Source organism: Coccinella septempunctata, chromosome 1, assembly GCF_907165205.1.
Source record: "Coccinella septempunctata chromosome 1, icCocSept1.1, whole genome shotgun sequence".
NCBI lineage: Eukaryota > Metazoa > Arthropoda > Insecta > Coleoptera > Coccinellidae > Coccinella > Coccinella septempunctata.
In genome coordinates this window covers 42,165,669-42,171,833 of record NC_058189.1, presented here as the reverse complement: position 1 = coordinate 42,171,833, position 6,165 = coordinate 42,165,669, and positions in this window count along the sequence as shown.

The window sequence follows — 6,165 nt, the reverse complement described above, 5'->3', positions numbered from 1 at the left end:
TGGTCAGATAAAAATCCAAGATCATTTCGTGAGGTGCATACACATATTCCACAAAAGTTTTATTTGGGCGGCTTTTTAAGAAAATCACATAATCGGCCCTTTTTTATACCCGGAAATCTCACTGGTCAAATTTATTCAGATCTATTGGAGAACGCTATTTATTCATCCCTCGTCCATGTATTGGAGAACGCAGAAGACCATCGATCATGGAACCAGACCATTATAAACGAAAGATCAAAGAGTCTACGTGTATTCTATTAGATCAAGATAATAATTTGGCAAATTGTTCGGTAGGAATAGATCATATTTGGATCAATTTACTAAAGAAGGAGCTGTCATCCGGTAATTTCAAAATTAAGGTTGAGTTCGGCTTAGCGACTTTTCGACTCTGAGCACGTCAAGTGTATTTCAATCGCGTTCGACTTCGATCTCTGAGTATTCCCTTTTCTGTTCGGGTCGTGACGGAGCATGTTCTCCGATCACGCTCGCACTTCCCCGAGTTCGCTGATAGAGAACGATGGGGATCTGTCAAGTGTGAAGTTGTAACTGCCGTCAGTGACAAAAACCAACGAGTACCTCTTTGAAAACTGTCCCTGCCGCCATAATGGAAAACAGAATGATTTTTTCGAACTGTGCAACTGAATATGAAGCAAAAATCTCGAACTTATTGATATTAGAAGGTTGCCCTATTTGAGAAAATTTGAAGATGTTTTTTAGATTTCAGAAAAATTTTCTGCGGAATCATTAAAGCAATGTAGAATTCAATCTGATATTGAAGACAAAAGTTGGAACCATTTCAGATGCCTTTACTTTCCTCTTCCTCATAATCCAAAAAGAGTTCAACACCAAATCTTATAATAGCATGCTTCAAATAATAGCATATGAATAAATGACTAGGTTATTACTATTTATTTCTTGGTACATAATTAAATCACACAAGCAAGCAGCACCTCTAGTTAATGGTGACGGCAAACTGAGCTCAGCACAATGAGGTCAGTACCGAGTACCAAATTTCTGTTAAACGTTGGTCGTTGTTTTCTTGAGCTCCGAGGAACTGCGGGAATCTTGAAAGCACTCAAAACAATTTTCAAATCTTCTCATTCTTACATATGTCGTGTTCTACCATATTTCGAAATGATCACTAATTGTTTTTACAAATTGCACTTATCGAATGCATATTATGCATATTACGTCGTTGGTTTTCACCAATATTTCTATAAAATTATTTTCGGAGTGCCAAAATAGGACGCGGCAAAAAGTTGTCAACTCGTCTTGACAACCATTTGAAACTCCTAGGTGATGTCGTCAGGGAACTCCCAGTACGTTCGGGTTTGAAAATGACCGGGAACGAGATCTAATAATGACGTCACGTTCCCCGTGCTCTCTCCGTTCGCTCTGTAGAACTTCAAGCCGAACTCAGCCTAAATGAATCAACGTTTCTCTGCAGTCTCTATTTCTATGTATTGACAATTAATGTCAAACAAAAGCCACAATTCAGAAGATTTTCGAAAATAGATTTTTCGTCTGATGAAGGAGTCTGATATAGACTCCGAAACGTTACCACTTAAAATTATAATTTCAACGTTATTTATTTTCAGTTCATTGTCAGGCAACAATTTTTTCTAGTTAATTTGCTCCTGACAAATTAGTGCGAGAATTTACGCAGGAGCAAATCGTCGATTTCATTTTTAATTGATTTTGTTTCAGAGATTGGGAGTGAAAACCCTAAAAAGTTTATTGAGAAATCCAGAAAATCAAGATGTTAAGTTTTCGTAGGACCATACTGTATCTAGTTATGATAAAATGCTGGGGTTATTTATTTTTATCGAATATAATTATAACAACTCCATTCATTGTTTGAAGATAATATATTCATTCAAAAGAAAACACACGGTAGGTTTGTGGAAACTGAAATAGAGTATGAAAACCAAAACCCTCGATTGCATTTGATCAAAAAACAATCGTAGTTCCGAATCCGGTCGATCTTTCTCTAGCATTCATATTTTAACTGTAACTGAGGATTTTAATGATAATTTTGCTCATTGAATCCTCAAAACGAACACTGAATATGACAATATAAGGAACTATGATTGATGCAGTTTTCTCACGTTTTCTAGATTAATAATTGCAATCGATTCATCATATCCTTTTTCAGTTTCCAACAAAAAAAATTATTTTTTTGTTCGACTGTATCACTACTTTTGCAATTTGTAACTCTTCAGAATTGACTGTTTACTCGGCTCTATCCAGAACACTCACTGCCCTTCCATCAGCCTTGCGTATCTTTTATATCGATACACCCCTGTTCGAGAATATTCTCGCAATACAGAGGGCGATATACGTGATGTTTTCAAGCTGTGGCAGGGGCGTATTCAGAGGATTCGGGCGTAACACTGTCCCCTCCTCAAGACATTCGGTCCCAGGAACACCTTGGTTGGAGTGACGAAAATTACGAGCGTCTCACCCTCTGCAGCACCCTTGTTGTTCGAAATAGCATTCCACAGTCTTCTCCTTCGCCATCTGACTGCTCGGGTTCGAACTGCTTACGAGTATCTTCGTTCCCGTTTTATTGAAAATGACCTCCAGCATATTTCCAACGATTATCCAGTCGAGTTGATCTAGTGTAACGTGGTTTCCTCGGAGAAACTCATCTCGAGCGCCAGCTATTCTTTTCACTAAGAAGAATAGCAAACCTACCAGAGTAGCAAAACTGCTTTTAACAGTGAATGTGAATGTTAACCATCCCACAGGATGGCTTTTATGAAGAACTGTTTTTAATATGAATTAGGACTCACTATTGTGTTCTGATGATGGCCATGGGCCGAAACATGTAGACACATTAAAATTGAGTCCAAACAAACTGGAATAAGACCCCCTTCCCCCCGTACCAGAGTAGCTGCTAGTCGGAGACAGAGCTCGCTGTTATCTAGGATGGCAGCGAAAACGAAGTAGTCAAAATAAAATTTTGTACCAGTTTATTCACACCTTCAGAAAATGATTATATAAACAACGGAAATACAAACATACATTCTGGAAATTCGATCCGATCACGAGCACTTTATAAAGTTTATACCGGGTACAGTGAAAAATCAAAGGTTGTTCAATAAAATGCGCCAACCAGAAGTGACGAAATAGATACTAAGGATGACCTCGCGAATTGAAATGACTTGCTATACGGTATCGGGATGTAATTAATTATATTTCTCCAAAAATAAAAGAAACAACAACCAGGGCGGATCTACTCGAGACTTTTATTCACTACCCCAAGGGCTTACGCTCCATGACTGATAGCGAAGAAAAGGTCTATTTTGAGCCCAACTACGGGATTTCACTGACGACAAGCGGTATCTCTTATTCTCTACCCCAAGGGCTTACGCTCCATGACTGATAGAAAAGGAGAGATTTCTATTTCAACACTTTATGACGCGGGAACGCGAACAGGGGGTTGACGGGACTTCCTCTTCACTACCCAAGGCAGAGCCGGAACTAGGATTCTGGCGCCTGTGGCGAATTCTCATAATGCGCCCCTAAGAAATTCTCTTTCTTATGTTGATTTGTATTTATCTTTCATAATCGAATACCTAGCTTTTTTTGGTCGGAAAAATTTTTCCTATTTTAAAGAAATTAATACAAATGAAATCAAAACAAGAGGGATACGAAATAACAATAACATTCATTCAAAATGAACTATAATTTGACTTTTCTTGCTTTGGTTTCTGCAAGAATAACAATGATGTCGTGATTCTTTTTCTTTTCTATTGATAGGACTGCTATGCTAAATAAGTCAGCCTTTCCTGTCCAGTAAAAGACTTCAAATAGGTTTCCACTAATTTCAATTTGTTGAAAAAACGTTAATATGTAGCTGTAGCAGCTGTAGTTACTGATAAGGTCAAGAATATTTTGAGTGGCCACAAATTTGTATGGATCTGAATCGGGACTATACTTCAATGCTTTTTTGTTTAGTTCGCCGAGTAGAAAGCCTTGCAAACATATTCCCTTGAGGAAGCTGTCTTCAGAAACTTCTGGCAAAACACTGAATCTTTCTTCAAGTTGCAGTGAAATATAGTTCAATACTTGAATGAGGTCCTCTTTCAGCTTATTCTTCTAGTCAAAATTAAAATGTTTCATCATCAGCTTCTCCTCCAGGCTATTTTATTTTTCTTCTCTTGTCCTCTTCTGTAACCTCTATCTGTGATAATTTACCAGCTCTCCAGTTCGAATGATTTCCAGGCTCATATTATATTTTCACTCAATAACTTAGTATATATTATAATAAGAAGAAGTAAAACCCTTAGAAACACAAATGCACGAGCGTTGTCTGCGATAAAAGGAGCTACTGTTGTCTATGTTCTGAGGGAAATACCCCCAATCGGCTATGGTTTTGCCGTTTTGCGCCCCAATCGGTCTCCGATAGTTTTTTTGTAAGTATGTATATCTCGACATGGCCTTTGTTATCGCGTTGGTTGTTATGCGACGCCACAACCGTCAACAGAAACATTCTTTAGAAGGCTGTGGCGACGCATTCTGTTTTCAGACTGATGGTGTGGACTATATCTTAATAATTTATTATTATTAAGTATTTGATTATTATTCTCCAGTCCATGCTGTGGACTACGGACGTTGTTTATACTCCCACCTGTATAGTGTTCGTTTACGTTCACATTAATTTAATTCACACACATATGTATAATGTGTTTGGCATATTTTTATGATATAATGTTTTGTGTTAAATATTAAATGAAAAATATTCAATTGTTGAGAATACTGTTTTTTTATTATTTTTATTTTGCGCCCCCAGATCGCTAGCGCCCGTGGCGACCGCCTCTTTCGCCACGCCCTCGCTCCGGCTCTGACCCAAGGGCTTACGCTCCATGACTGATACCGAAGGAAAAGTCAGACTCGCGAAACAGGGTAAAGTACGGTAAAAGATAGCTAAACAGAAAGCGATACAGTACAGCAGTGTCAAAGAAATAACCGGTATAGGTCTAATAAAGAAACTGAACGGTATAGACGGGGACCTACCTCCTTTATTTCGAAGCACTCGCGGAAAACGAAATTAAAAATTAATTTGAAAAGCACTAAACCTCGCAAAACAAAATTTACTCTAATAAAACGTCTCGAACTAAAAATTTGTTGAACGGCTCGTCGCAAACACAGGTAATCAAAGGTTATTCACTATGAAGAATCGAAGAGAAAAAAACCCGTCGCGGGGTGTAAAAAACTGCGTTGTTATTATGTTATCATTTTAAACTCTTGGGAATAGATGGAAGAAACATCTTAGGAATATATATATATTCTTTTGAATGTCAGCAATACATTTTTAGTATTCAAACAATATAGCATATGTATGAATTTCAGCAAAGGTTAGTGTAACGGGGTACCATACAATTTGGAGTATGATACAAGAGCTTAGGGAAAAACCTCAGTAAAAAAACCCTGTCTCCCCGTGAGTAGTGTAGTGATGAGAAATTTGTTTACAGAATAAGCTTTTAATACTGAAGGGCTTCCTTTCCATCGACATAAAAATTTCTTTATCCTCTTTCCATTTCGAAATAATATCTGAAACAAAGAAACAGAGCAGAAAACGAGAAAAAAAATGAATAATAAAGCCTTCATCCAAACTCATCCTAAGACTTGATGATGACTGAAGAGAAATATAAATAATCATGGGTACATAACCTGTTATGTTAGGAATAATTAAATTGAAGACTGTAACTTGTACTACGTCTATTGATTGAATGAATGTTCTACAAAGCGAAATCATTCACCTATGCTTTTAACCTACTTATTAACAATTTGTTGTATCATCAGTATGTGGATACAAGAAAGGCAATGGATAAATTTATAAAACAAACCAGGTGAATAATCGGTTAAACTATTTCGATTAATGCTTACCTTGAAAGTGGATTGGACTCTTAGGAATTTCAATATTTTCGTTTGAACAATCACAATTATTATGAGTCCATCACAGGGGGAAAATCTGCCTTTATAGGCAAATCCACCACACTCCTCGGCCAAACCCTTGGCATAGGTATGTGCACCAAATGGATTAGTTCTTCAAACTTCCATTGCATTTCTTCTTCTATATCACCTATAAATAATCTTTCTTCCACCTTGCCAACCCTGTCTTCCACGTTTTTAATCTTGTCCTCCACGTTTCCAATT